The sequence below is a fragment of the Danio aesculapii genome, chromosome 19 (genome assembly GCF_903798145.1).
Source record: "Danio aesculapii chromosome 19, fDanAes4.1, whole genome shotgun sequence".
Lineage (NCBI taxonomy): Eukaryota > Metazoa > Chordata > Actinopteri > Cypriniformes > Danionidae > Danio > Danio aesculapii.
Genome location: NC_079453.1, coordinates 29003300 through 29015750, shown reverse-complemented (window position 1 = coordinate 29015750; position 12451 = coordinate 29003300). Strand labels below are relative to the sequence as shown.

Sequence of the window (12451 nt, the reverse complement as noted above, 5' to 3'; positions counted from 1 at the left end):
TCCTGTTTATGTAAAGCACTTTGAATTGCCACTGTGTATGAAATGTGCTATATAAATAAACTTGCCTTGCCTTGCCTTGCCTTGCCTTGCCTTTCAAAACATACACTAGATATCGCATAGAGACCCTAAGCATGAGTCGATACCGCCGTCACACTTGTACAGTGCTCCCAGGACAAAAGTCATTCAACCGCACTAGTCGAGATCAATCTGAAGCCAATCTAAAGATGCTGGACTGGTGTGTTTCAGGACATAGATTAAATCAAATATAACAGGTAGAAAGGATAATACATTTCAATGCACACAAACACATGCTCTTTGATGGCAATGCCGATGCAGTCACTTAACCATCAATATAGAAAAGTGAAGTAAAATTATAATTTTCGTAATTTAAAAAAATATTTGCATACCGATCACCGGGAAAAATCCCGATCACAGATATATGTACATATCTCTGGCTCTGTTATTTTATTATAGACAGTCATGACTATATGGGGGCCGGTCTAAGGCTTGAATCTCCAGGGCTGAAAAGGATTCCCACTCCAACCCTGGTAGGCGACATCTAATGTAAATATCTATGCTTTCAAAAGAGCTTCAGGATAAAGTTGTAGAAACACACAGGTTAAGAGAAGGATACAAAAACATTTCAACGGATGGAAACGTTTTTATAAAATGTGATTTGATTTCAGACTGCATAATTATTAAAGCAATTATTTAATTAAGGGGTATGATGATTTTCTAAAGGCACCGTACTTTAGATGATGCAATTAGGGATGCACAAATGTGTCGGGTGTTGTGAATTCATTTAAAGATATTGGCAATAATAAATCAATGTAACTGATGGTTTATTAAATTATATGGAAGAAATGCATAATAAAAATCCCTAGAGGTGTCAAAATTAATTATTTCTTCGATGCACCGTGATACAGACAGTTCGGTATCGGTTCAGTAATAGATCATAACCAGTTATTGCATACTGACATCATTCGTCTCATATGCTGTAGAATACCATGGCAAAGGAGGCGAGGGAGAGTAAATAAACACACTCCAACTACTTAAAAAGCAGATAACTGTGCACAATTCACTGCTTGTGAGTTTGCTGGACAGGTTTCCACTGGCACTGAAGAAGGTAGCAGAACCCATGAGCCGCTAGTTCACTGCTAGGGCGAGATGAAAGCTGTAAAACTCCTCTGCTTCTTTCTCTCTCTCTCTCTCTCTCTCACTTAGACCTTTGACCAGCTGGCGTCTTCATGAGGTAACTTTTCCTCTCCTCTCAGCTGTTAAATACATAGACTTTGGATGTTCTTCATTGTCCATGTCACTCATCGGTGAACAGCGCTGACAGTTTAGAGCCAATCACAGCCATTTCTGTTGAGCGGTGAACACAATGACTAATCATAGGGGTGTAAGAACACCCTCAACAGCGCTCAAAAAGCAAGTGGAATAATATTTACATTAGTATATTTGCTTCAAATGCTCATGTTGTTTTCTGTGACAGTATTTGAGTTTTGTTTGATACATTCAAAAACCGTGTATTCTTCGAGCAGGTAAAATGAAAAGGCAAGTTCATATATCTGACTGCTTGTATTAAAGGACAAAACTGTGTTACAAATAATACGTAAATATTTATAGATTTTAATAACAAATTGTGTTGTGAAGAAAAACATAATTGTCGATGGAAAGCATTGTCACCGTGATAACGCATTGAACTGAATAGATGACATGATAATCATAACCGAACCGTGAGACCACTGTAGGTTCACACCCCTAAAAATCCTCTTTGAAGATTGTGATATTGTACTTTATCTTAGCTTCTCTTAAAATGTTGAAAAACTTAAATGTTTAATGGGTCCAATCATTGTTCAGTAAAATGAATTTAATGCAGAAAAAAATAACGCTGTGATCAATATGAATAATTGGTCAAAAGTTTAGAAAAATAAATTCTGTATCGGTAAAAAACAAGAAAAAAATCCTATTGGTGCATGTCTAATAGTAATAACACACAACCATATCAACCACCAAATCAACAGTAGTACTACTCTTACCCATGGAGATGCAGGCTGTTGCTGGTTGTCCATTTTTTCCACACATCAATGTTCTTCCTCATGGTTCCGTCTCCACTGCAGATATAAAGGTGCTGATTTTAATGTTCACTTTAATGCAAACCCATTTCAGATCATTTCGTGTCTCTTTAACCCTTTAACTGCCCCACCAAGAAAAAAAAAAAACACTTGGATTTCATTTCTTAACTCCTAATGTCGCTAGTTAACACACTCAATGCATTCTTTTTCAAAACATCCCATAATTTCTAAAATATTAACCACTACCAAATGGTAGATATGTCAATTTATGGTAAAAGTACCAGATTTAATACATATACTACAAAAAAAATCTGAAAATATGCCGTGTAAAACCAATTTACTTAATCAAAATAAAACATTTTGAATACTAAATCATCTTTTATTTCTTAAGGTATGATATTTCACATGTATTCTTGGGTTTCATTTTAACAATAAAACCAAAAACAAGTGTAGTAGTGCAACACGATTATGTTTGTTTGATTTTTTTGTAAAGCAACAATGCAGTGTGTGTAATCCATTATTTAAAACAGTCATTTTTTAAATGACTTTAACAGTCATTATTTAAAACAGTCAAAATATGATCAACCATTTGGTAGAGCGGGCAGTTTAAGGGTTAAGCCATACCCGCTGAGCAAAATACAATCATACCAACTTTGAGTCATTTAAAACCATACTATATAACTTGAAACACTCTCCTGCGGTCATACGAGATCACATTTTTATAAATAAATGACATCAGTGTTGGTTAAAAAGCAGCACATTTTGTATCAAATAAAAGTGCTATTCAGAAATAAATTACATTCATATGTGGCAATAACATAAGCCATAATTACATCTTTAAATCCACTTCAAATCATTTCATCAATGGAGAGAAATGTTTAGACAGGCTGACCACAGTGTATGTATGCGTGTGTGCGTGGGATGTTTGGCCTACTGGTACGGAGTAGACTGTGTTGTGTTTGGCACCTGAATCTGCTGCAGGCCAAGTATAGACTCCACCAACTATAAACTCTACTATATGATGTTACATGCTGGGAATTGATTCAGTGCTTGAGTGAAAACAGAGTTCTGGTGGTGTGTCTCTGAAACTGTGATTCCTATGCTTTGATAATAAGAACAACTGCATATCTGTGTACAAGAGAGTAATTTGCTCCTGCATTGAGTTTGACAACACACAAAAAGATGGTCTAACCAAGCCAAACAAGAAGACAAATCTACTTTTTCTAAAGTTTATTTTCTAATTTTGGCTCATGTTCATTCAGACAGGAAGTGAATGACATTTTAAGCAACCAGTAATCACACTGAAAACAGCTTGCGGGAGGTTTTAGATCAACACTACATTACAGATGGTGCATAGGCTTCCCGAAAGCCAAACTAGCTCATCCAAATACAAAAATTCATTTCTAATGTTAGTTACACCTTTAAAACAGACAACCAAGCTATTTACCACTTTGGACCTTATGGCTAATATGATGAAGACCAAAAAACGATTTTTTTATTTTAGTATTGTATATTGTAGTATGTAATAATGTTTTGATTTTGACTTTTTTTGCTGCATTTTGTTTTTATATATCTTTATTTAAATGTAACTTTTTTAATATTTATCTCAGATTTAGCATTAAAAAAATAAGCTTGCATAAATTGCACACATTGCAATAAATTGCATAATATTGCAAATATACGAGCAATTATATATATATATATATATATATAATATATATATATAATATATATATATATTATATATATTATTATTATATTATATATTATTATACAACCATCAGCCTATACAAACATCATAAGCATGTATTTTAGTTGACTTTTTCCACAACAAAAACATTTTAGATAAAAAAAATTATTAAACAAATATGGAGGTCATTGACTAATGGTTTTCAGGATTCTTCAAAATATCTTTGGTATTTAACAGATGAAAAGTGAAGAACGAGTAAATAGCGACAGTTTTGATTTTCGGATGACCTCTCTCTTCAATAACTATTTATAAAATTTTGTACTACAACTATACAGCTACTTACATTTTTTTTCCTTTTTAAATAGGGATGCACTGATGCCGATACTTGGATCGGATATTGGTTCGATAACGCATGGTTTTGCAGGATCGGATTTCGGCCATTTGGTACCGGCCTAAATCCGATCTTGAGCGTGTGCTATATTCGGTGTAATTTATGAGCCAACAAAAGCCTTGAAAGTTGTCATGCTACTATGTCCCAAATGTTCTGAAGCCATTCTATAGTTTAATATTAATTACAGATGAATATTCAAGTGATTAAATTCATGTTCGGTTTATGACAACACGAAAAACTTTCTCTAAGACTATTTTTCCTATTAATATAAGTAATCAGTGGAGATGCATTGTTTTGCATTAAATGGGTTTATTTTGACCTGCAACAAGGAGTTCATTGCGGTTTCTAAATCAGCTAAATCTAAAAATCACAGTTGCGGTGTGTCTGTTAGATCAGCAGATCGCATTCACAACACTGGACTAGAGAGGGTTTGATACCAGCTCTTCACACACAAAGTAGGCCTACCTGAAATTTTAAATTAGAAAAGCCTCAACAACACATTGGACAGATCCTCAACGCACTGAATTCTTCCCTTTGTGCTGCTAACTTTTGTAAGTGTTTGCAGATACTTGAGGGCTGTGCGTAGGACACAAGAGGACCTTGTTTTGAACTTCACCTCTTCTTGTTTAAATTGTACAAAATTAAGTCAGTAGGCCTATAGGTCTGTTATTTTTACTAAACAAGATATATTATTTGGGTTTATCACCAGAACTATAGAAACTGTATTATGTTTTTAAAAAAAAATTAAAAATCTGTATCGTCGATACTCAGAATTTTGGTATCGGGATGGGATCAATAAAAATGGTATCAGTGCATCCCTAGTTTTTAATCTATTCTAAATATTAGTGATGGGAAGTTTAGATCATTTTACTGACTTAAACCTCTGAGTCTCGTTCACCGAAATGAACAAACCTTTTTTTCAAGTCCTTTCGTTAATTTCTTTCAATATGCCAAAATAACATTAAAATGTTACGAGATGCTTCCATACACATCTAAAACTAGCCCAAACATTGATCATACTTACAAACAAGGAATAACAAGTCAGAATGCTACTATCCCAAGAAAGAAAATAAGCCTTCATTGTTTACCTGGTGTTTTGTCTATGATTAAATCTAATCACCTTATCTGACATGTCTTCAAATTTGAGTTGTTCGTTCACCTGACACTGACAGTCCCATATAATCTTAACCAATGCGCACAGTCTAAGCCGGAAAACACCCATGATTAGTTCACCTTTCGAGTCTTCTGGTTTTTCAGTCATTTGTCACGTCACAGCATGTAAAGAAAGAGGACTCATAACCGAAGACTCAAGAAATGAACGGATCAAATCTTTTTCCGGCTCTGACTGCATATGACTGACTTCCATCTTTTACGTGATGAATGAAAAATGAACTAATCTACCAGAAAAATTAACTATTCTTTTCCTCCACCTGCACAAATGTGGGCATGTGCAAATGAACGGATAACTCCCTGAGAGGACTTGTCGTTCTCTAGTCACTGTTGGGGAATTCATTGCGTCTTGATGAATTTCAGATGAATGTATTACTCTCATTTATATGCTTGAGTGATTTCAATATTACTATAATTATTATCTATGTATTATTACCCATACCTGTGGCATTATTATCAGGTATGTGTGCTTTGATAAATAAAAAAAAGGTCACCCTGTGTAAATGCAGTCAGAGATGAGAAGAGAAATTAGAAGAGCAGCATTAATGTCACAATGAGTGTAGATTTATGGAAGCAAGGCCATAAGGACACCTACGTTCTGTTCTGTAACTCATGATAAGGCACACCTGCACATGCACCCACACTCATTTGTAATGACTTCTAAAAAAATATGAGTACCTGTGAACTTCAGCTGAACTTATAGTTGACAGCTCAGCGGACAGTGAACAAGATGTATTGCTGAGCATTGTTTTTTAGCTGAGTCATCATATTTGAAACGGGAAGGAAAGACCTTATCTGGACATAGGTAAGACCCCTGAAAGACCCTGAGACTTTATTAGAGGTGGGCACCTGAGAGATTTAAGCTCCCCTTAGCGAAGAAGCCGATGGAGGTGTGTAATGTGTATATTTGGCTGGAATATTAAGGTCAGAAATGTATTTAAACTGTGTGCTAGGCTATATTCGGCAGACACTCGAACAACCTGTCTCTGTTGTTACTGATGCTGTAACAATAAACTGCTTTGTCTAAAGACTTCGGAGATCTCAGACTGTCATTTTTTGAGAATTTTGACTTAGAGACTTAGAATATTTTTCCACAACATCACATAAAAGATTTGTTCAAAATTAAGGAATCATTTAAGAACCACCCAACGCTAAATATTAAGCTTTTTCCCCTTTTTCCCCCACTTAAGATTAGGTGCAGCCATTGAAACCCAATTATCTTGACACTTCAGGTCTTGATGTAGCAAATATTTTTTAAAATACTATTTTTATGTTCTGTCAAACACAGTTGTTTATTTTTCCCTAGTGGCAAATAAATTAGAAGTAAATAAATAATTAAAATAATAATATAAAAAAAGAGCTCATCCAACATTGCAGAATAAGGTGAAAAGAGACTCGTTAAAACACAGTTGGGGTCTAAAAGAAGATTCCTCACCTGCAAGGTACATCACATAGGATTCGGTCATAAAACAGGATGTCTTTTTCCCATTGTTATCAAAGTGCAGACGTGGAATGCTAGAGGCGTCATGGTTGACCACCATAATACAGGGACTGTTTAATCTTTTGGCCTGATGAACCAGCAAGTAACATCGCTTGTTATCCACATCGTTGGCAATTACAAAACCCTCTGAAGAACACAGAAGAAATGAGGATAAATATAAGATTTTAAAATCAGACATCAGTATTGACTTTATCATAAAAGAACTAATAATAAAGGTTTACCGGGGAAAGGCACATCCATGTCAGAGTGAAGCATCTCTATTAGTTGAGCCGTCTTTGATCCTGGAGCTGCACACATGTCCAGAATCTAGATATATGAATTCATGAAGACGACGGATGAGACAAACGACATACAAAAAATAAAAAATAAAAATAGGAAAGATCCACCTGGTATTCAAATAATCTAATGATGTTGTTTAAAACGTACCTTATGTTGAGGCTCAATTTTCAGTAGAAGAGGAGGAATCATACTGACTGCTTCCTGTCTGCTAATATTTCCCTGATGGAATAAAATTAATACACACTATAGGTCAATTAAAATTATTATTTACCTGTTAACTATTACTCCACTTATTGAGAAAAGATCAGAAAATGCACAAATCATAATGGTTGAAAACGCTCATGTGAAAGGGTAAAAAAACAATACAATACATGTAAAAGTAAATTACATGTACTGCACTAAACATTTATATTTGATATGGCATACTGTACGAAATAAAGTAATCTAAACACAAAGGCATCTACATTACATCTACAAAGGCATCTACACTGCAGAGTTCAAGTGACCCAATTCTGATTTTTTTTCTCCCATGTGGCAGATTGGATACAAACAAGAAAAAAAAAAATAAAATAAAAAAAATAAAAAAAAATAAAAATCACATGGATTCCGATCTACTGTACATATGTAGAAATGTATCTGATATGAATCAGATACGTGCTCTCATGTCTTGCAGTGTAGGGTAAATCGAATTTTCACCTGTCAATGCGAGTGGCACATTGTTAAAAATAGTAATGAATGATGCAATCTCTGACTTTCATTTCAAAACCAATATCTACTTGAGTCCCATAATTTAAATCTCATATACAAAGACAAAAAAAGCTTTCATATTGTCATGTACAAGTAGCACAAGTTAATGCATTTAAGCATATTAACGAGAACATCCATCGCGTAAACAATATAAACTAATATAGCTAAAACTGCATAGATTAACTTCACGCCATTGACAAGACAATAGTTCAAAATAATCTTGATTAAAAGAAGATGGCCAAATGAGAACTTTTCTGTCCTAAAGTATAGCTAAACAACTTGTCAAAAAGTAAATAAAACAATTAAACCCTGTAAACAGATGTAAATAAAGGAATGGAGAAATGAGCACTCATCATCACAGCTGTCAGTCAGTGCCCACTCTTTTTTTTCCTGACTTTGTGTGTCAGAGTAAATACAGACATCGGATACGAGTCACTTTTAAATGATGTAAGGGAGTCATTTAGGGAGCCTAAATGCCCCAATGTAACAATTTTATTATATTGATATATATTGTGATCAGAAAACAAACTGGGATGCCACTCAGTTCTGTAATTTTGGTTGGATAGTGAGATTATCAATTTACCTAACTGGTAATTTTGCCATTCTCTTTTGTATGAGACATTAAAAACAAAAAAAAAAAACACACCAAAAGTGGGGCAAAATAGTGCTATTCGTTGCTAACCGCGCAAAACAAAAAATTACAAGAAAAGGTTAATTTCAGAAAAAACAATGGGTCAAATTCATCTGCTATTGGTGAGTGCCAACTCTGTAATAAGTGGGTGTTGCTCTGAGGCTCTGCCTTCTTTAACTAGTAAATCTTTGGTTTAATTTTATGTTCAGTCTTTCGACATCAGATGTCAGAGTAAAAACATTCACACAGAAGAGCTGCCAGATTTTAGATGTGTAATTCTAATTGTAAGTCATAATGACACCATGTTGACACTGCAAAAAGCATATAGTGGCATATTAATAACATTCCTCGACTGTTTACCTTGAGTACTGACATTGCAGAATGTGTACAATCATCTAAATCTCTATTATCAGATTCTTTTTAATGGTGTTTGTCACTACTTCTGTTATGTGTGTGTTCGTTATGTTAACAAGAGGAAAATATACTGCTCTGTACATTCTTTACCTAAACAAAAAACTTCAATATAAGAAAAAAAAATCTAAATCAAAGTCAAAATATATATAACACAGTTGAGGTCCAAATTTTAAGCTGACATCACAAACCTTTCTAACATTGCAATATTTAAAACAATATTGATGATATTAAGTTACACACTGAACCACCAACTACAGGGAAGTTTTTACATTAAAATGTCAAAGTTAGATTTTTTTTCAGCGGTAAAGCTTTTGAATTAGGATTTGAATTATTATTGAATTTGATGAGTATTACTATAATATATATATATCAAACATATCCAAGAGAAAAAGGTACAAATTTACTGTTAGTGTTAAAAAAGACAAAAGACAACAATTTTTATTTACCGATTCAGTTTCGCTGACCAAGAACTGGTGGAATTTCTCCAGAAGGGGAGATTTGCGGAGGATCTTTCTGCTCAGATTTGTATGCCATGCCAGTTCATCGGGATACCTACAACAGCATGGAAAGGCTAAAGATCAAGTCTGAAGTACTTTGTAACACAGAATTACACGGATATTCAAAAATAACCTACATTTTTAACTAATCTTACCAACTTAAGGGCTGAGGAGCCTCAATTTTCTGCCCATCGACCTCAAGATCTTGAACCTCCTTGAAGTATTTCTCTTTGAGGGTATGAAGGATTTCTTTCGCATGACTGATTACAGAGGATGAAAGAATAAAAGGTCATAATTAGAAAAACTATCATCCTCTGAAAAATCAATGAAGGTCATCAATAAGTAAAGCTTTGTGCTTTTGCAATGAGCTTGAAATATATTAATGCTTTTTATTCAGTAGACTGCTTGATGTTTCTCCATTTTTAATCTGAGTGTGAAATTCCCAATGCTTCGGGAGCGGAGTTTTTTCAATTTTAATTGATGTTTAGGCATGTAACAATCCGATTTTCCATGACACGATAATTACTGAAACCTTTATCACCGTTTAAAGAAATAGTTCACCCAAAATAGAATATTGGGTAATCATTTACTCTCCCTTTACGCGTTTCCAACCTCTGAGTTTCTTTCTTTAGTTGATCACATAAGAAGGTATTTTGTATGTTTTGTATGCTGAAAACCTGTTACCATTGACTTCTATAGCATCTGTTTAGCAACTTTAAAAAAAAATTGAAAAGATGGCTAAATTTCTGAAGTTCACCGTTAAATCTGTTAACAAATCTGTCTGTTAAATAAATAGAGAAAAAATATTCATGGCATTTTAAAGGACCAATAATAACAAAATTGCACATTACAGCAATATAGAGTGTTACTGGACACCAAAACACGTCTAATGCTGTTAAGTACACCATTTCATACCATTACTTAAATTTTCATACACGTCTTTGTGTCAAATAAAAAGTTGTGATACACCATGTAGCTGGTTAGGGTGGTTCATTGCTTATAACACTTTTATGACAACTTACATAATCATTAGTACTCAAAATGTGGGACTGTACCAAAAAGCTGGCCGGACTGTACCAAAAAGCTGAGGAGCTGGGGGAAGGGTGTAAATCCGGGAGTTTGCCGAGGGTCTGAAATACGGGAGACTCCCGGGTAAAAAGGGGAGTGTTGGCAAGTATGCGCGTCACTTGTATAGTTTTGAATAGGGAAAAGCGTAACTGTCAACATGGCGAATGAAGCCTCGCCTTCTAGTACAGGAGCCAATCAGCGATCGCTGTAGACTGACGAATCACAGTGGGAGGGGCTCAGAATAGCCTAGAATTTCTGCAGATTGTGTGTGATAAGAACGTTTAGAAATGAAACTGAAGACATAGTTGTTGTTTAATTTTATTGGTGATTCCTAATATGAAATTTAATCATGAGCTTGGGAAGCAATTTTCCCCATTCAGACAGAATGCCCAAGCACACTGCCCGTGAGGCATTTTAAAGATGGAGCGAAATGACTTGCCTTAAAAGGACTTTGCTTTTACTGACTAAAAAGCCACATTTCTATGACATCAAATGAACAGAAAAACAAACCGCTTTGCATATTAAAAGATTAAAAAAATAAAAAAATTCTTGTCTTTAACAGCCTTTATTAGAACAACAAATGACAATTTACCTCAGATAAAAAAAAGGATGTACTATTTGTTAGCATGGCTCCCTCTGACAGCTTGATAGTAATACTTTACCTTTTCTAATTTTTTTTTCATCTACTTTTTATTTTCCCAGTCTTTGAAGTGGTCATTTTAAAGCCAAATCTCTTAAAATGTATACAATACCAGCATGTTAGCGTTAGTTGGTGACTGCAGGTTGAAGAGCGTAAAAAAAATAAAATGGAACTGAAAATAGCCTAACGAGAACAATAGGCTGAAACATATACATAATAGAAGAGTTACATTTTAATAAATGGAAACCAAAATATAAAGAGACAAACACACACACAAAACAAAAAATTATATTCTATGAATTGGACAAAAAAAAAAATAAAAAAAATCCCTGACTTTCAATGGCTGTAATACATTTTTTAATTCATTTAGGTAAAGTTGATTTTATATTCGCACATTCATTCATTTTAATGCTCTCTATAAGGGCTGCACAATATATCGCTACAGCATTGATATTGCAATGTTTGCATTCGCTATAATCACATCCCAGGATGTGCAATACAGTTTGATCTATAGTTGAACAGGAGCCACAGAACATGTAATTTGTAGTTACTCCAAAGTTGAACCATAATAGAGTGAAAATATCATTTTTAGGTCTGTGAATGAGCATACCCACGTTTGACTGCACAATCCCTCCAGAAGATGGCAGACTGGAGCTGTGGTACACTATTCCACTAAAGAGATACTTATGGTATATAAATATGGTCTTCATGGAAGAGTCATCAAAAAAAAACTATTCTGCATCCTCACCACAAACATCGGCATTTGAACTTTGCAAATGAACATATAGACAAGCCTGACGCATTTCGGAAACAAGTTCTGTGACCAATGAGGTTCAAACAGAACTATTAGGCCGGAATGAGCAAAGGTACATTTGGAAAAGAAAGGGCAGAGAATTTAATGAAAAGAACCTGTCCAACTGTTAAGCATGGGGTGGATCATCCCCAAACAAGGAACATTTCACGAATAGAAGGAAAAATGGATTCAATAACATTTCAGCAAATTTTGGATGGTAACTTGATGCCATGTGTGAAAAAGCTGACGTTAAAGAGAGGATGGCTTCTACAAATGGATAATGATCCTAAACGCACCTTAAAATCCACAGTGGATTGCATCAAGAGAGTTTGACCTCATTCTTGACTTGACACAGAAACAGCAACACATGCGGCATGACATCACTTTGTTGCAGAGACGCTATTGGTTAAATGCCAGCAAAGTAGAACACGGAAACAGCTTGAAGCGGACAGCGCGAGTATGTCTGTGGACTGAAGGTATTATCAAGTTGATGACGACAACAGTGCCATCGCAAACTGTGAGATATGTAAACTTGGGATTGCCTGCAGGGTA

General features: G+C 34.7%; 1 pseudogene; it reads right to left on the bottom strand.

Moving 5' to 3' along the window:
* LOC130246310 (RNA cytosine-C(5)-methyltransferase NSUN2-like) overlaps positions 1-10428 on the bottom strand; it is a 49671-nt pseudogene extending 39243 nt beyond the window's left edge.
* Positions 10429-12451: the final 2023 nt, after the last annotated feature.